Raw genomic sequence first — 20,294 nt, forward strand, 5'->3', positions numbered from 1 at the left:
TTTGAGCAGGGGGTTGGACTAGATGACCTCCTGAGGTCCCTTCCAACACTGATATTCTATGATATTCTAAACAGCGTTTAGATCATGTTACATTTTCAAAGCAGTAGAGAAACATTCAAAATTGTACTAATGTGGTAGTAATAATAATCATATTTTCTACTCTTGTTAGGTTTTGTAAAATTATTTTTACAAAAGCTGAACATTTTGGACTTCAATAGGGTTCAGAACAATTAGTTCATTGTTCTCTTGGACACTTATCCTGCAAACCCTGATGCGTGTGTGTAACTTGATGTTCTGTGAGTAGTCTCACATATTACATGCATAAGTCTTTGCAGGGTTGCAGTCTTGCTCTTTACAGAGATGTAGAGGCAGCAAATCTGTTTCCATTCACAGTAAGTGCTAGATGTTCCACACCCCTCCAGAGTATGCATCTCTTTGCTTCTTGCACTCATGGTGCTAGCCATTTAATTCATGGATGCACTAAGTGGCTTAAACACAGAAGGATGCAACCATCATAATCCAGAGTCTAAACATAGAATCAGAAATGTGGGGCTGGAAGGGACCTCAAAAATTATCTAGTCCAGCCCCCTGTGCTGAGGAAGGACCAAGTGTATGTAGGCATCCCTGACAGGTGTTTGTCCAATCTGTTCTTAAAATCCTCCAGTGATGGGGATTCCACAATGCTTAACTATCCTTATAATTAGAACATTTTTCCTCATATCTAACCCAAATTTCCCTTGCTGCAGATTAAGCCCATTTAACTTCAGAAAGGGGATCTACACAAAAACGAGGTCACTAGTTAAAAAGGAATTATAAGGAAGAGTTACAAGGGTGAAATACCTTAACAAATAAATGTATAACCCCAAACAATACTTAAAAAAAAAACAGGAAGAGGACCCAAAAATGCCATCATGGTTAAACAGCAGAGTAAAAGAGGCAGATGGGGCAAAAAGGCATCCTTTAAAAATTGGAAGTCAAATCCTAGTGAGGAAAATTAGAAAGCATCGTAAACTCTGGATTACTAACTGCTTAAAAGGTAGGAAACCAAGGGTAGGAATAAATGGCCAATTTTCACAATGGAGAGAGGTAAATAGTGGTCCCACCCAAGGACCTCTAATGGGAACCGTGCTGTTCCACATATTCATAAATAATCTGGAAAAGGGAGTGAACAGTAAGGTGGCAAAGCTTGCAGATGATACAAAATTACTTGACAGTGAGAGCCAAAATCTTCACAGGTTGAATGGCAAAATAGCGCATGACATTGAATGGTGATAAGTGCAAAGTAATGCACATTGGAAAATGTGATCCCAGGCACACATACAAAAAGATGGGGTCTAAATGAGTTATTGCCACTCAAGAAAGAGATCTTGGAGTCATTGTGGACAGTTCTCTGAAAACACCCGCTCAGGTTTTTTGACAGCTGCTGCCCACTACCAGAATGCTAGGAACCGTGAGGAAAGGGATAGATGATAAACCAGAAAATACCATAGTGCTGCGATGGAAACCCATGGCATGCTCGCACCTGGAATTCAGCATGCATTTCCAGTCGCACCGTCTCAAAAAAGATATACAGTATTAGAATTGGAAAAGTTACAGAGAAGGGCAACAAAAATTATTAGGGGTATGGAACAGCTTCCAGACAAGGAGAGATTAAAAAGACTGGGACTGTTCACCGTAGAAAAGGCAACTAAAGGGCAGTATGAGGGAGGTCTATAAAATTATGAATGGTACAGAGAAAATGAATAGGGACGTGTTGTTTACCCCTTCACATAACATAAGAACTAGGGGCCAACCAATTAAATTAATAGGCAGCAGGTTTAAAACAAAAGGAAGTACTTCTTCTGTGGAACTCATTGCCACGGGATGTTGTGAAAGCCAAAAGTACAACTGGATTCAAAAAAGAATTAGATACGTTCATGGAGAACAGTCTCATTACTGGCTATTAGCAGAGATGGTCAGGGATGTAGCCCCATGCTCCACGATGTCCTAAACCTCCAACTACCAGAAGCATATGGCACTAGCCACTGTTAGAAACAGGTTACTGGGCTAGATGGGCGTATGTTCTTATAAATATGTACAGCCCCAAGCACAAAGAGGCCCCAATCCTGATCAGGGCTTCCAAGTGCTACTACAATGGAAATAACAGATACTTAGTATTGCCAACCCCAAACACTCCAAAATTGTGTTAGTGTTATACCAATAAAACAAAAACCAGCAGGATCTTATTGAAGGGGAAAAGGCAATATGCCACATTCATTGTGAATACAGAAAGAATCATACTAAGCAGTTAGTTATAGCTATAACATTCCATTCAGTTTCATATTTATTCACACATTCATTCATACACACACACAGAGGTTCTGCAAGGTTGTTATCATAGTTACCAGCCTTAGAGTTGCTCATGCCAAGCCACTGGCCAGGTGGCCTGGACACGAGTAGGGAGCAGGGCCTTGTCAGATGCACATCTGACGCTCCTGGAAGTTGGTTTGCAGAATCAGACCCCAAAGTTCTCAGTTTCTAGAATCTATTTTTATAGGAATTTATTCCTATGCCAGTCTATGGGAATTGCTTCATCATGCTATTGCTGAATCAATCAGCAGATGGCACATTCCTGACGGCTCCATGTTGTTCTTCAGTTCTCCCATCCTTGAGGCTGTCAGGTGGATTCCAGTCTGCCCTCCGGGGGTCCTTTAGTTGTTTCCACTTGACGCCTTCTTCAGCCGATGGACACTGGATTCTTAGGCTGGCACCTCCCTGATCATTCATTTATTATCCACACCAAGCATCCAACCACATACATCCTCTATCTCTATTTTAATCACAATTGTTAACAAAGCGAGATAAATACAACAAAAGGGTGGGGAGTCTCTGTGTGAGCAAAAAGAAAAGGAGTACTTGTGGCACCTCAGAGACTAACAAATTGAGCTGTAGCTCATGAAAGCTTATGCTCAAATAAATTGGTTAGTCTCTAAGGTGCCACAAGTACTCCTTTTCTTTTTGCAAATACAGCCTAACACGGCTGCTACTCTGAAAACTGTGTGAGTAGTTGTTGTTACAAAGTATTGCTTTGAGAACAGACTCTGTCTTAGGATGTACTAACACAATTAGCAACTTGCAAGTTTCACACAGAGGGAGAGAAACAGTAAAAACAAGAGACCAAAAACCAAGAGACCTTTTAATTAGTAATATTCTGGAATTTAAACTATGGGGAATCAAACTCATTTGTGATTTTAATACAGAACTTCTTAAATATAATCCAACATTAGCCCCCTCTCCGTCATGTCTCCCCCGCCACCCTCTGCAAAAAAACAAGAGATTGAAAAAAATATTAAATTTTGGTTCCTGTTATTTGCCTTTGGGGTTCTGTGCCCTAAGGTTCTGACCTTTATTGTAAAATGTGTTGAGAGCTACGAAAGAAAAGTGCTAGATAAAGCTAGGTATTTATTTATTTATTTACTTTCAAATTTTTCTCTGCAACCATGAAAAGAAAGCTGAGATTCTCAGTCACTTGTCTCTAGGTGCTGGGGCCACTGGTAAAACATCATGAATCTCTTGATATTTCATAGGTTTCAGAGTAGCAGCCGTATTAGTCTGCATTCGCAAAAAGAAAAGGAGTACTTGTGGCACCTTAGAGACTGAATGCATCCGATGAAGTGAGCTGTAGCTCACGAAAGCTTATGCTCAAATAAATTTGTTAGCCTCTAAGGTGCCACAAGTCCTCCTTTTCTTTTTGATAGTTGATGAAATTGCAAAAGTTGGCCGTGAATAATAATAACAATAAACAAACAACAATAACAATGTAATTAATAATTGTGATTATGAAAGATTTTGTTCCTGCAGAGCTGAGAGCTGATTTTTTTCCCATACAGCTTTTATTTCCATTTCAGTCTTACTTGGTTCTCTGTTTCACCATCAGCCAAGGGAAGCTCTCTGATAAACTGCATGCTGTTTCCAGTATATTTCAGCAGACGCTCAAAGCTTGGCCTGTTTGCTGAATTGGGAGCTGATCCTGTTGTATACCACGTGCAGGCAGACTCCTGCACCGGCACTGAACCCGGGGACTTGAATGGGGCTTTGTGTCAATGCAGCATGTTGCACATTGCAGGATCAGGGCCTTGGGCACTAAACAGCCTACAAAGGAGTAGGCAAGTAGTGTTCTAGTCCCTAAAGTGGACTGGCACTGAGGGGAACATTTTCAACCTGGGTCCAGCATAAAAGAGGGAATCCACATTTATCATACGTAATATACAGCATTCTCTATACCTCTCTCCACCTCTTCCCTGCACTCTGTGTCTCGCTCCTATTTTATTGCTATCACTATTAAAAGTTGTTATAAATAAGTCAGTGAATGTCATATAATCCGATGCAATCAGAGACTGCAAGTCTCTCTAATGAATAGTCCCATTATGTTTGGATCAGTCTCTCTACCAAACTGTTTACTGCTAGCCCGCGGCTTCTACAGAAATCCTGATAAGCAAAGTAAAAACAGCCAGACCCTAATCAGGGCACAGTAGAGATGGGACGAGAACACATTTATCTTTTCTCCAACAAGCCTCCCCGGGATAAAGGAAATGCCCTAATACTACAGGCATTGTGGACACCAGATGGCTGATTATTAGGTACATTTTATGAAAAGGAAGGAAGTGAGGAGATACAGACCTAAATTTTCATGGTGCTGCAGTGACAGAGGAAAGAAAGTCAGACAGTTAATGGAAAGACTCATATGGACTTTAATGGGCTTTGCATTAGGCCCTAAGGGGGAATAGATGCATGGTTACTTTTCTTCTGTGGGTTAAATCTCAACTCATCAAGGGCCAATGAGAACAGGTGAGTAAAATGTCTTCCCCGCAACCATAATTTTCATCATCATGGTAAATTTATAGCTAGATGTATTTTGCCGGAGCTTGTAAATTTTCATATTAACGTTGCAAGGCTTATTTTAGATAGACAGTCCAGAGATTTTGCATGGAATTGGCTTATCTTCCAAGAGCCTGATCCACCATACACACGCTGTGCTTTACTCACGTGAGCACTCCCATTTGAAGCCAATGGCTTTACCTACAGGAGTAAAGTTCAGCGTGTGCATAGTATTTGCAGAATCCAGTGCCCTTGAAGGTAAAGTGACAAGTGGTACCCCTAGGAGGCCCTGGGGCAACGCCTCAGCTAGTGTAAATTGGCATAGCTCAATTCAAGTCTGTAGAGTTACACCGATTTACACCAGCTGAGGCTCTGGCCCAATATCTGAGTCAAATTGTGCCTTCAGGTACACAGGTGTAGATTCCTAGGCTTTGAAGGCTAGAAGGCCACCATGATCATGGATATTTACATGGATGTCAGGAATATCCAAAGTTACTAATGACAATAAAAAAACATTGATTTTAAGGGATATTAAACCTTGAGCAACTATTAGGTCTCATCCTGATCTTTATGTGGGGGAGGGGGCAGATTATTACATCTCTGCCTACTGCAGGGGCTCTTGGGCCATCCTCTGAAACATCTGGCCATGGCTGGAGAAAGGACACTGAACTAGATGGACCTTGCTTCTGATCTAGTCTGGCTGTTCATGTGTTCCCAAGATTTAGGCTGACCTGCCATCAGGCCTGGGCTGCTGGGTTTTGGGGGGCGCTGGGCTTGCGGGCCCTGTTTTTGTTGTTAGCGACAAAAGGGAAAACAGAACGTCTGCGGTAACATGTTCCAGGTGTTCCGTATGTAGATTCATTTTTTTTCACTAACCTCCGAGAACGTTCTGGACCGCTGTAGAATCTCGAGACTGTAGAATCTCGTGGAACCTTCCAGACTTTCTGAGAACGACATTTTCCTCAAACCTCCTAGAATGTTGTCAGCCATGCTGCCCTGGTGGGTATATAATGGGCGGGGCATCACCAGCCACTCTTATATGACTGGCGCCATTTGGTCTAGGGCCGGCCCTGCCTGCTATATAACACAGGCCGTAAAGCTTCACCCAGTGCTTCCTGCACTGAGCCCAGTAACTTCCGGTTGAGCTAGAGTCTATCAGAGAATTGCTTGTGTGGACTTACTCAGGATTTATGCAACAGAATCTGTGTAAAGTTCATCCGAGGGCATAGGTACAGTGCGAGATGTTTAACCTGTCAAACCGCTTTTCCTCTAAAACATCAGCCAAAAAGAAAAGGCCTTGGAGAAGTAAGCTAATCCCTATGTGCTCTAACATCTCCTAGAAATGTAGGCCCCACCTTTGACTCGTTACATAAAGAGGAGAGAGACGTAGTCACATGATCCAGTTCCATAAAGTGCTAATGACAGAGGCGGTGGCAAAACAATTAAAATCTTCGGCAGCGAAGGAGCCTCACAGAAGTAATCTCCTGACCCAACAAGTTCGACAGAGCCCTTTTGTGGTGCGTGAGGCTGTTTCCAACTCTCCGCACCTCAGACGCTTCCCTTTTCACTGTCAGGCCAGGAAATTGAAGAGGTACGTGTCCCTTTTTGAAGTTGCTGCCCTTACAAAATGGAGATTAAATAAATGGCAAATACACGGCAGGTGTAACAAACACAGCAGGCTCTGCTGGAAGGTATATGGGGGTGGGGGGAGGGTGGGTGCAGCTGCAGCTCACCTGCCGCATTGTTCTGTGTGCTACAACTCTCTCGTCATTTTTATTATCCCCGTGTTGTTTTGTTAAGCAAATGCTTGTCCTTTTCCTAATACACATTTAATGCCAATATACAAATTGTACCAGGGGATTAGCGCCAATATGAGTCAATCGTAGATTGTAGTTTAACCAAGGAGACAGTAGAATAAAGACCTAAACCTGTGTGATTAGGGCTGGCACATTTCTTTCTTGTTAGACTTACATGTAATAGGAACTCTTTGGCCAGCAAAAAATTGTCACTTGACTTGGCTTACGTGCCAAGAGTGTAAACAAAAGTTACAGCCTGGCAGGCCTCAAGGGAAAGGTAAGGTTCCTCTCTGGTTATTATTTATTATTTGCATAATGCTTAGAGGCCCCAACAGGGTCTCAAGCCTGGTTGTGCAAATACATAGTAAGAGCCACTTCCTGTCCCAAAGAGTTTACAGTCTAAACGGAAAAGACAGACAAAAACTGGGGAAAAGTTAGTATGGTTGTAGCATTGTCAAGCCCAAGTCGGGCCTCCAAAAATCAGGAGCTAATAATATAAAGACCTCCTATTTTCAGTATTCATAAGTCAAAAGTTTGATTGTGAAATCTGGATATGAGGCAACTCTATCTAGACCTTCAAGCACCTTGGAGGAGTTGGCCCAGGAGCAAACTTGGAACAAAAGGTTTAGTTTGTAAGATAGATACAATTTCGGCTGAAAAAGATTTTGATAAGAAAGCAACACAGATGAAAAGATGGGAAAGGAATTTGGACAAAGAAATTGTTCTGGAGGAGTGGGTCTCTATATGGCAGGGGTTCTCAACTTTTTTTGCTGGGCCCCCTTTGGAAATATTTCAGACTGTGACAACCCCCCAAAGAGTGATGACACCCCCCCCCCCCCCAGAACATGCCACCCTTACTTCTGCGCTGCTGCTGGCGGCGGTGCTGCCTTCAGAACTGGGCGTCTGGCCGGCAGCCGCCGCTCTGGGTCGGGGGGGGGGGGTTGGCAATACTGTGACCCCCCCCCACAATAGCTTTGTGAACCTCTTTTGGGTTGGGACCCCTGGTTTGAGAAATGCTGCTATAATGGAAAGGGGATATACATCTTCAGTTTATGTAGGTCATAAAGAAAATGTTTATAAATGACTGAATAGATGGCATTTGACGTCAATTCAGATCCATCATATTTTTGCTCGTAGGGACATGCTCTGTTGGAGGGGGTTGCAGGGAAAGGGGAACATACTTGCACATGTGGTGGTTGTGTTCAAGAATTAGATGGTTTGGGGAGGAAATTATTAAGAGATTGATCATAGGACAAAACACCAGCTTCCTAGAGATCCCCAGACCTGCTTACTTAATGCTGTCATAAAGGATCTATATTTTAAACAGAAGAGCAAATTAATTTTTTTATTGTTCGCAGCTAGACTCTGTATTGCACATTATTGGAAAAATGTGACCCTCCTCCTATGAAATTGTGGTGTAGCCAAATACGGACAATTCTTGTAGTGGAAAACTTTTCATAGCAAGTACATTCACAAGACAAGTCCCCAAAAGAGGGTAGGTATTTGAAAATTTGATCTCCCTTTTTAGGTCTGTCCAGCCAGCAAGCCAGCATCTTTAGCCAGCTACTTTGAATACTCACCTGATCCTGAATAAGCAGTGTATGAAGTAATACATTCACGGTTTATTGTAACTCTGCTGCATTTAAAAAAATGTTTAGGAAAAAAATCATGTGATAAATAATAAATGTTGGGTTCTTTTTATCTGCCCTCTGTTTTTTGAGCCTTTGGGGTTCATATTTTCAAGCTTTTCTAGCCACAATGGCTAGAAACTTTTTTTTTTTAAGTGAAAACTGAGATTCTTGCTTAATCACTTGACTCCAAGTGCTGGGGCTTAAGAAAGAGATTTATAATAAAATGAGAGTTTGCAATGCTGTTATTATCCCTAATTTACAGATGGGAAACCCGGAGGGATTAAGGGTTGCAGATCATTGAAACCAACTGAAGCCTTTCTATTGTCTTCGGAGAATCTGTGGTAAAGTCAGGAATTGAACCCGGGACTTGTCATCCAGACACTGGACTACAACTTAAAAGTTACTAGTGGCAGGGGTAGGGGTAGGGGGGTGAGAGGAGAATCTTTTTTCTAAAAGATTTGCTCCAGGAATTATTTTGGGGAAAGTCCTATGCCCTGTGTTATAGAGCAGGTCAGACTAGATGATCACAGTGCTCCCTTCTGGCCTTGGCATCTATGTACAGTGTCATTGTTTGTGGGTTTTGTAAGAGCGACAAAACGTGCATTGCAAACAGTTTCCTCCAGCAGCTCTTTACTCCAGCTCATTTGAAAACACACGTATTGCCACTGGCCTGCTGAAAAATCCTGATGTTCAGATGCTCAGTGGCTGGTGACACACTTCAACGCTGGATTGTCAAATTCTGCCTGGCAATTCCTCACGAGGTATTAAGTTGAGTTATTAAGTTCCTTTCAAATCTGTTGCACAGCTATTAAGAGGATCATCTTGTTTTTGTTTTTTTTCCAAACACAAGTGGCCTGTAACTGGCTGAGTTTCTTTGTAAAGGAATTGTCTCCTTCTTGAACCACTGAGTGGATCTGAAAAATTACTTAAGTGGGGACAGAAATGTGTGACAATTCAGGCCTCTTCTACTTCTTTTCACTTTTGAAACTTTTGAACAATAGGCGTCAAGTGCTTCCCACGTGGGCTGTCGAGTTGACAGCAAATGAATTATTTTGTCTTAGCGAGGCAAATTTTTTTGTACGCTGAGCCAAGGAGCGGGTTTGCTTGAGGGCTATGGAATCTGGTTTGTGGGGGAGAGATGGGAAGCAGCCCTCTTTCTTTTCTCCACTAGGGCTAGTCTTTGTGATTAAAAATGTTCCAAATGGATGGGGAAAGATCTGTGTCTCTCTGTGCCTCCTATGCAGTGCCGGCTACACCTCTGGGAACTGTGCAGTAATTAATATTAATAACTCAGTGTAACCAGTGGGGATACTCATCAGAGAATGAGCATAAATCTTGTTAAATGATAGGTGAATGAGTCCTGCTACTGTATTAGTGAACCTGGGCTGCCTTTGTTATGAAACCTGAATCCAAATGAGTCTCAAAAGGGGAGACTGGACACGTCTGCTTTCTTCCACTTCTGGTCTTTTCACTCCTTGTTTGTTGTTGTCTTTCCCCCATCTTTTTGCGCGTGTGCGCATGCGTGCGCTATTCATTATGGATTATCTCTCCTTTGTCCTTCTCCCTTTCTGTTTTTCAGAGGTTTTCATTTCTACAGTTGAGCCCTCCCCTAGCATCTCTTTTACGCTAATAGGATATTTTCCCCTCAGCACCTTTGTTCTGCAAATGATGCCAGCTTCGATTGCAAGATTTTTTCCAGCGAGCACCAGTGCATTTTCCCCCCAGATTGCCCCTGACGCAGGGGAGGAGTTCCCTGTAAACATCCTTAAAGCCGCCTCATTGGTCCTCCTTCCAACCCCTTTTAAAAACTCTCCTTTTCTGCGACGCCTACGAAAAACTTGACAGGGGCTAGGCAGCCTGAGTGCTGGGACCACATCTTATCAGGCTGACCAACATCTCATCTTATGATGAGATTACTGGTTCTGTGGATGAAGGGAAAGCAGTGGATGTATTGTTTCTTGACTTTAGCAAAGCTTTTGACACGGTCTCCCACAGTATTCTTGTCAGCAAGTTAAGGAAGTATGGGCTGGATGAATGCACTACAAGGTGGGTAGAAAGCTGGCTAGATTGCTGGGCTCAACGGGTAGTGATCAATGGCTCCATATCTAGTTGGCAGCCGGTATCAAGTGGAGTACCCCAAGGGTCAGTCCTGGGGCCGGTTTTGTTCAATATCTTCATAAATGATCTGGAGGACGGTGTGGATTGCACTCTCAGCAAATTTGCGGATGATACTAAACTGGGAGGAGTGGTAGATACGCTGGAGGGGAGGGATAGGATACAGAAAGACCTAGACAAATTGGAGGATTGGGCCAAAAGAAATCTGATGAGGTTCAATAAGGATAAGTGCAGGGTCCTGCACTTAGGACGGAAGAACCCAATGCACAGCTACAGACTAGGGACCGAATGGCTAGGCAGCAGTTCTGCGGAAAAGGACCTAGGGGTGACAGTGGACGAGAAGCTGGATATGAGTCAGCAGTGTGCCCTTGTTGCCAAGAAGGCCAATGGCATTTTGGGATGTATAAGTAGGGGCATAGCGAGCAGATCGAGGGACGTGATCGTTCCCCTCTATTCGACATTGGTGAGGCCTCATCTGAAGTACTGTGTCCAGTTTTGGGCCCCACACTTCAAGAAGGATGTGGATAAATTGGAGAGAGTCCAGCGAAGGGCAACAAAAATGATTAGGGGACTGGAACACATGAGTTATGAGGAGAGGCTGAGGGAGCTGGGATTGTTTAGCCTGCAGAAGAGAAGAATGAGGGGGGATTTGATAGCTGCTTTCAACTACCTGAAAGGGGGTTCCAAAGAGGATGGATCTAGACTGTTCTCAATGGTAGCAGATGACAGAACGAGGAGTAATGGTCTCAAGTTGCAGTGGGGGAGGTTTAGATTGGATATTAGGAAAAACTTTTTCACTAAGAGTGTGGTGAAACACTGGAATGCGTTACCTAGGGAGGTGGTAGAATCTCCTTCCTTAGAGGTTTTTAAGGTCAGGCTTGACAAAGCCCTGGCTGGGATGATTTAACTGGGAATTGGTCCTGCTTTGAGCAGGGGGTTGGACTAGATGACCTTCTGGGGTCCCTTCCAACCCTGATATTCTATGATTCTATGATTCACAGCCTGGTGCTCCCCTGTCTATCGACCTGTTGCCTGTAGTCTTCCACTGAGATCTCCAGTCTTTTGGAGCAAGGACTGTCTCTTTGTTATGTCTGTACAGTGCCTCGCACAATGGGGCCCTGGCCTCTGGGTGCCACCACACTACAAATTATTAACCACAGAAACCAGAAGGCATAACCAGGACATTGCTAAATGCACCACCCACGGCATGAAAAATATTATTTGCATGAATGGGAATTTGCATGTTTTGGGCAAGATTTACAGCCCGTCATCTATCCATGGCCCCATTTACCATAGTATGTGGGCAACTCAGAGTCTTCAGTGGATTTATCCTCATAGCACCCGTGTGAGGAAGGGTGGTGCTGTTATCCCATTTTACAGATGGCAAACTGAGGAACAGAGAAACTAAGGCTACATCTACTCTTGGAGCGAGGGGTATGGACATATTTGCACAAGCTCTCATTGAGCCGGTGCACTAAAAAGAGTAACTTAGGCACAGTAGCGTGGGCAGCCACACTGGCTAGCCGTCCTGAGTACGTACCCACAGGCGCCAGGCAGGTTTGAACTCAGGGCAGCTGGCCTGTGCCGCTGTTTACCATGCTGCCTGGCTGTTCTCCATGCTCCATGGCTACACCACTATGTGTCATGCGCTAGCTCAGGGAGAGCTAGCAGGAGTATGTCTACGTGAGAAGGCAACCGCGCCCCTAGCACCAAATGTAGACATAGCCTAAGTGACTTGTCCAAAGTTAAACAGGAAGTTGGTGGGGAAGCAGGGAACTGACCTAGGGTTTCCCGAGTCCCAGCCTGGCACTGGCCTATATTTCCCTTCACTTGCCTTGCACCTTACGCTGTGATTTTCACCAATGCCAAGCGAGTGCAGAGTGGGTGTAAATTACAACCCAATCAGCATGGTAGCATTTTACACCCACCGTGCATTGGTGTAAATGATGGTACAAGGCATAGGGCAATAGTGAACAGAGCCCAGTGAGAACAAGCAAGTGAAGGTAAGGGGCATTGGGATCAGCTTTCTCTTCAGGCTGAGCTATACTCCCCAGTACACACGCAATGACTGTGGGCCTGATTCAAAACCCATTGAAGTGAATGGACATCAGTGGGCTTTGGATCAGGCCCTAAATGAGTGTTGTAGCTAAACAGAGGTTGCATGTGAGTTTGGAATCCATCCCCCACCCTTGCCTGAGAGCAGGGTGCAGTGCTGTTCCAGTCTGACTGCTCTTGCAGCCCTAGGCTGGAATAGGGGATATACCTCTTAGTTATGACCATAATAACTGTGGAGCCAGAGAGACTATACGTCCCCCGACCACTCCTTCACAGCCATCTCAATACCACGTCTGTTCGGTGCTCACTCCATGACGCAGCCTGAAGCTGTATGGGACACCGAAGGTTGCAGTTCTGGGCTACAGTCTTGGAATGAGACAATGATTTCCCTGTGGTTTGGTGTTTGCGGATCAGTCCCTCTCCTCTCTTCCCAGCGAATGGAGTCAAAACTGCTCTGTCTGGAAAGCACTGGCTCTTTTGTGTAAGCAGCTCCCATGAAACAACACTCGGAGAGGATTCTCTGTTTCTCCTGCTAATGTTGACAGCAGCTTGAGCATATAAGTGTTCAGAGGAGAACACTGAGGAATGCGGAGGGTAGGGGAGTTAATGCATGTACAGTACAAAACATTTAGTCAGCACATTTTCTCCATTTGGGCCCAGAGGGCAGTCTAGCGCAATGTGGGTCTTGCCTGCTCATGGGAGCCAGTGAATTAGGCAGCCACTCCCATTGGAGTACACAAACATTGCTCAAGGATTAAAAATCTCATGCAATGCAGGACCCCTCTATTTCCGAGGCTTGCTTTCCCATGCAATAAATCTACAGTGTCTTCTGTAGCAATTCCTTTATGTTCCTTGCTGGCTGGTTATGCAATGGACTTTTTAGCAATTGTATCACTGTAATAATATTTCCCAGGTCTATACCAGCCTGCATCCTGGGATCTCAGTGTGTTGCAAACACTTATGAATTAAAATTCCAAACCCTCCTGTGAGGTAAATAAATGTTATCCCCATTAGAAAGATAGGAAGATTAAGGCAATAAAGCAGTTAAATGACTTGCCCAAGGTCAGACAGCAAGTCAGTGGCAAAAGAACATTAGGCTCCAATCCAGCAAAGCAGTTAAATATGTAATTTACAACAGGCCAATAGTGCCATTGGAGTCAATGGAACTACTCAGATTATGTTCACAGGCATACTTAAGACACCTACCTAGAGTTCATTGAAGATAGGAGTCTTTCCATTTACTTCAGTGGATTTGGGATTGGGTCCTAAGTGCTTTGCTGGACTGAAGCCTAAATATCCTCCTGTTTCTGTGCTTTCACCACTTGGCTATGCTTCCTCTCCTCTTCCCTTCTCTCCATGTTTTTGTTACTCTCCAATTCTGTGGGCTTTAATTTATTAATGACTCTTTCATACTTGGGTCAGATTCTGCATCTGAGCTGCATTCAAAACCTCCTTGTCTTCTATGTAAGCTCCCTGCAAGATCCACTAAGAAACTGTCCATGACTCTCTACTGATATTTACATTGTTTTCCTAATATTCCTTTATGTTTGGTTAGAGCCTGCTTTTATTTTCTTCTTTGTGCTTATGCTGCGGTATTTGTCTTCTAAAAAAAAGGTATTCATTTAGTTCTCATTAATAATCTTAATCATCTTCCTCCGTCAGCATGCAGTTACATTCTTTCTGAGCACCCAGCTAAGTATCAACCAAAACTGGTACCATTGTGGAGGAATCTGGTTTCTGTTTTGATATTTCGCATGCACATTAGCTTGTGGTCACTATATCAGATATTCAGGATATGAAATCTGTTTTATTTGTAATTGTTATTTATACTGTAGTTCCGGTTGAAACACCAACTGAGCTGCAAACATAGCGTTCCCACAGACCATACCATAATAAAGCTACTTGTAGAATGCTATTCAGTTAAGATTTGAATGAACCCACATGACGCTTGTACTTAAGTGTTTATATTGGCTAAAAGATGTTTACATTAATGCCCACTTCAAATACTAGGCCTGCTCTTATTCTTTACTAAGTAAACATTTATGTTACATAAAACATGTAACTGATTGATTTATGGAACATTTGGGAAAGATAACAGGGATAGCTCAGTGGTTTGGGCATTGGCCTGCTAAACCCAGGGTTGCGAGTTCAATCCTTGAGGGGGCCATTTAGGGCTTGACCCTGCTTTGAGCAGGGGGTTGGACTTGATGATCTCCTGAGGTCCCTTCCAATCTTGATCTTCGGGGGGGAGGGTAACAGAGTCCACTAGCTCCATCCCTGGGTGTGTGTTTATCCGCTTTCCTTGCCCCCCCCCGTGTAGGGGGGGGAATTTAAAGTGCAACCCCCCCCCCCCGCAGTGTTACCCCTTAGCAGCCAGGGCGGCAGCAGGAAAAACTACAAGTCCCGGCGTCCCCGTCGGCCTGACCCTGGCCCCCAGCGGCTATGAAAAGGCTACGAGCGAGGGGAAGGCGAGCAGGAGCCGGCGAGCTCCCCGTGGCGCCGCCGCCGCAGCCCTTGTCCGGCTCTGCGCGCCCGGTCCCGCGCCGGCGGGGGCGGACCCAGCCCCGGCCGGGAAGCCTCCTCGCCCCGGTCTCCTCCCCGGGCGGCCCGCCCCCCCCCCGATGCCGAGGCATGGCTAGCGCTGCGGCCGGGCCGGCGCGGGCGGGGGCGGGCGCGGCGGGAGCCCCGGCCGGCCCGCGGGCCGCCTTGCAGCAGTGCGGGCAGCTGCAGAGCCTCATCGACATCTCGCTGTCCAGCCTGCGCGGCCTCCGCACCAAGTGCGCCGCCTCCAACGACCTCACCCAGCAGGAGATCCGGACCCTGGAGGTACCGAGCCCGGACCCCCCCCCCCCCCTCGGGCGGCAGCCGCCGGGTGCCCCCCGCCCTCCCGGGCCGCCGCTGCAGGGGACTCGCTCCTCCCCGCCCGCCAGCCCTAGAGCAGCTGGGGGGGGGCCCTGAGGGTCAACCCCTCCTTCCTAGCCCTGCAGCCCCTGATGGGGACTCCCCCTCCCCCCCCCGACAGCACCTGGGGGTGTCTGGTCCCTTAGAGCAACAGCTGGGGGGGGCACCTACTAGCCCTGCATCCCTTGACGGGGACTGCCCCTGACAGCACCTGGGGGGTCTGGTCCCTTAGAGCAACAGCTGGGGGGGCACCTACTAGCCCTGCAGCCCCTGACAGGGACTGCCCCTGACAGCACCTGGGGGGTCTGGTCCCTTAGAGCAACAGCTGGGGGGGGGGGCACCTACTAGCCCTGCAGCCCCTGGCAGGGACTGCCCCAACAACACCTGGGGGTCTTGTCCCTTAGAGCAACAGCTGGGGGGGGGGGCCCTACTAGCCCTGCAGCCCCTGACAGGGACTCCCCCCCGACAGCTCCTGAGGGCCCTGTCTCTGAGAGCAACAGCTGGTGGGCCCTTAGGCCAGTCCCTCCCCTCCATCTCCCCCCCCCCCGTCCAGTTCACTACCCTGCAAACAGTTGGCGAGGACTTGCCCCAGTCCTGTAACAATAGAGGGCCCCCCCTGACAACAACTGTAAGGCATTTCTCTCCCCCCCCCATTCCACCCCATACTACCCTTGAAACAACTAGAGGGGTTTCCTTTTCCTGCTCTCTTTCCCCCCCCTCACCTCCCTGCTTTACCAGCTGCTAGGACCTTGGAAGTACAGAGAGCATGGCTATACATCAGGGCACCCACACAACTGGGGGCTCAGCTAGAGTCACCCCTGCACTGATCCGTTTAGTCCTGCACAATCCATGTGACAATAGAGGGGACTCAGTGTCCTCTCCCAGCACCTATGCATTTCCCCAGTCCTATAACACCTCTGTGTGTGTGTGTGTGTGTGAATCTTCCCCTTCCTAGCCATGCAAACTGGGGGGCTCCTTATGGTGGGTGCAAGGATGCCCTTATCTCTCAACATCCTCTTCTGCACTTCCTTATCTTGTATTATAACAGCTGTGGTCTCCCATCAAAAGGCACTCCCTGGATAACTCAGTCTGTGGTTAAATGAGAGCTGAAGGAAGTCATTGGATAATAAAGTTTAATAATAAACTGGAGAGCTGCATGTGGGAGAAGGACTCCCCTTTGGGAAGGTCTAGTTACTAGGATCCCAGGCTTGCTGCTTTAGTTTGCAGGGTTTGCTTGGAGAGTTTGGGGAAACCTGCCTGTTTTGCTTTGTTTTGTTCTTCTAAAACCACTTTCTGAAGCTGGTGGGTAGTAAACATGGGCTCCGAACATCACTGTGGAAGTAGAAGCTGCTGTGGCCTGGGGATGGAAATGGGAATGATGTGAGCATGATTTAGAAAGTCTGTTGGTGGCTGGGACCTCCCACCAGTCAGTTCTGAGGCTTGGAGATACACAAATCTCCCTCTTGCTATCTTCCCCTGACACTCGCTTTTTGTGACTCTCCATTTCCTGCTCTGCATTTTCAAGCCTATCTTTCTATTACTGGCTCCTTTTCACTGATCCTGCTTATTTCTCTCCTGGATAACTCGCAGATAACACCAACCAGTTTAGAAGATAGTTATGTTGTTTAGACAGGTTGTATTAAATTCTTCTTGCTCCCAAACGTGTGACGTATTCCCATAACAGGAACTTAATGCTGGATCTTGCCATAGCTTTCGAATGCTGGTGTTTTTTTTGTCTCTTTTTAATGCTGAAACTGCATTTTTTGCCTTGTTCGATGTTTTGGTGTTGTCATATCCAGGAGAAGCAAAACATACTTTTTTTTTTTTTTCTCCATGTGAACTCAGGCTTTTGTTTGTGCTTAGAATAAAGTATTATATTAATGCACTCCAGTGGGCGCTGCTGCTGATGTGGTAGAAACAAAGGTGTGAGTGCTCCCACACGTCTGGAACCTCTAGGAACATCTGTATGAGGCCAGTTATGTGTTAGACGTGCTTTTAAAAACAAGTATCCATGAAGAAGTGAGGTACTTAATAGAATGAGTAGAACAATAGGGGACCGCTCATTAGGGCAATCTGTCCATTCTCTCTCTTTTGCCTCCCCCCAAACAAGGTCTTCAAAAGAAGAGAAAACCAACACTCCTCCTCATGTATCAGCATTGCCTAGATTTTGGTGGGTGTACTCTTGTGCTCAGAACATGCAAAGATCTGCTAATCAGTGTGCTTTGAAAATGATAGGCACAGTACCAAGAAACAGATAATCTAGGAAGAGTCCTAAAGAAACTTCAGTTTGTAGGGAGATGGTGACTTGGCCTCCTGACCTTGACAGGTGAAAACCACTTTCTGGTCCTAACAAGTTTTGCTTTTGTTTTCTCTCCCTTTGTGTGTGTGACAACTACCCCATATACATGTCTGAATGTCACTTTAAATATTTTACCCACTAAATAACCAAACAGATGTTTCCAGTAGTCATGTATGATAGTGAAATGTGTACTTTGGTAATAAGGCTGTATTTTCTCATTGCTTGGGGGTGTGAGAAACTGATGTGCTATTCAGTGTAAGCACAGTACCTCTGCAGCGCTCCTAGCCAAAGAGAGACATGAGGACTGATACTCCAGGTTCCTCTGCACTTTGTACAGTCATCCACCCCTTCTCCCACCTGCTGACCCAGTGTAAAGGAGGAGCAAAAATACTGCAGTTCTGATCTGGTGGCCTTTCATACCCACTTGGTACTTTGTAAATATGCAGGCAACAGAGAATCAAGCTCTGGGTGTCGGAGGTAGTGGCTTTTTGTTTATTATTTTACTTTCAGAGATAATAAAACCAATCATGTTGTGTGTTGACTAGTAGGTGAAGGGGATTCAGCATAGTCCATAAACTTGACTAGAAATCAGGGCCTGGACTCTGGAAAGTTTGGCTTGCTGTACGTGTGGGGTCTTGGGCAAGTCACGTAGTGGTTTTGGAGATGACTGTTATTAATAATTTGAATTTCAGTAGTAGTGCCTAGAGCTGCTTGGAATACATTTGACTTTTTGTCAATAAACTGAGCATTGTTTGGCTGGAAATATGAAGTTTTTGGCTGAAAAGCTATTGATGGAAACTCAGACTTTTCCAGAGAAAGCAGACTTTTTTTCCATTTAAACCCCCCCCCCCCCCAATCTTCCGTCAAAACAGTTTTGACAGAATTATTTAACTAGCCCTAATGGAGACCCCAACGTACTAGGTGCTGTTCACGTATGTAATGAAAAGACAGCCCTGGCTCCATGGAACTTGTCTACGTGGGGAAAGTTGCCTTGGAAGAAGATTGGGTGTGAATTTAAACGAACATAGCCCTACCAGTGTAAGCTTCCATGTGGTCACTCTTATTCTGGAAGAGTACCAGTGTGGGTAGTCACACTGGGTCTTACTACACCAGTGTCACTGGAAAATTTTCCCCTATAGCCAAGCTCAGAGTATGTGATGGAAACTCAACAGGTGGATACAACAAACGGACTGGGATCGGAGAGGGGTGCCGTGGGGAAGGGAGGACACGATTTTGGTTATAAAATGGTGGCTTTTGCAGAAGAAGGGGCTCACTTTCTGAGACCTAATCACTTGGTTGCACTTGTGTAAGTTGAGGGCAGGATTTGGCCCAGTATATTGAAGGCAAAGCTGTCCCTCTTGGGAGCAAGAGGCAGGGGTCGGAGGTGGGGAATGTGAAGTTTGTTTGCTGCCTTCCTGTGTGTGTGCGTTTCCCAAGTGTCCTGTGTTGGCTATGCCGACACTATGAGCTTACAGCGGCACCGATGCTGCTGGGAGACTGCTCGTGTAGCCGCTCTATGCTGAGGGGAGAGAGAGCTCTTCATCAGCCTAATTAAACCACCTCTAATTAGCGGCGGTAGCTGTGTCTGCAGGAGAGCATCTCACACCGACAGAAGTACCGGTGTGGACAGTGCTATGTTGGTGGAACTTATGTCGTTCAGTGTGTGTGAACAGCGCACCCCTCTGAGCGACATAAGTTATACTGACAAGTGCTAGCTTAGTTTCAGTGTTCTATCTTTGTGATTGTGCTCTGGTCCAACCCCCTTCAGTGTTCACGCCTTATTCTGTCAGAGGTACGTAGTACCGCTTAAACTTTCTCCCAGCTGTCTGTTGGCCATCAGGAGCCCCTCAGGTATGTGCGCTCCCATGCTCCCGGATAGAAAGAAGATCTGGAGCAGCGTTCTGTAAGCATTTTCAGGGTGAACAGTAGCAACCTGGGTGGAAAAAATGTTCTAAAATTTGAGAAAATGTATCTAAATGTTTCCAGTATGTTTTCAGAGCTTGTCGCTGGCTGTGTGGTTACTTTTGGCAACTGCTCTCTTGCTTGCACATATTTCTGTTCTAACTGAACAGCTGAACTATATAATATGTAAAGAGCACAAACCCATGCAGCAAAGCACTGAGGCATGTGCTTAAGTCCCACTGGACAGAGCTTAAGCACACAGCTAAAGTAAAATATACCCTTAAGTGCTTTCCTGAGTAGGAATGGACCACTGAATTAAGGCCTCTGCCTTTAGAGATGAGCACTCTGCTCTGACTACTGCAGCATTTCATGGGTAGCATCGGGCCTGATGGCTATAAAGAACACCCAGATTAGCAATGTTTTTACCATGCTGCTTTTTTTTTTATTTCGGGATTTGTCGGGAAGCCAAGAGCACAGAGCAGCTCTTGGAAACAGAGTTTTGTGTAGTGCAGAAGATGAATTTTAGATCCGTGGGAACTGCTTGCAGAGAGCATGTGAGTGCAAACCCTTTAGCAAATGAGCTAGCTGCAAAACTTTCTGCTGACAGTGTGGCAAGGCCCTTTGGATGAAGAGTAAGGGGGTTCCCCATAGCATAGATTATGCACTGTTTAGTTTGCCTGTTAGAGTGGATTGTCTGGTGCCACTGAGCCTTGTGTTTTTATTACTGTACATTGTACC

At 45.7% G+C, this 20,294-nt stretch overlaps 1 protein-coding gene across 1 annotated transcript in view; it reads left to right on the plus strand.

The window, feature by feature from the left end:
• The first annotated feature begins 15,137 nt into the window (after positions 1–15,137).
• KSR1 (kinase suppressor of ras 1) overlaps positions 15,138–20,294 on the plus strand; it is a 117,270-nt gene continuing 112,113 nt past the window's right edge. Inside the window, exon 1 of the mRNA XM_084651137.1 lies at positions 15,138–15,280. The gene's annotated coding sequence lies outside the window, so the exon portion shown is untranslated. The remainder of the gene's footprint in view (positions 15,281–20,294) is intronic.

The sequence above is a fragment of the Lepidochelys olivacea genome (genome assembly GCF_965140295.1).
Source record: "Lepidochelys olivacea isolate rLepOli2 genome assembly, chromosome: 17".
Classification (NCBI taxonomy): Eukaryota; Metazoa; Chordata; order Testudines; family Cheloniidae; genus Lepidochelys; species Lepidochelys olivacea.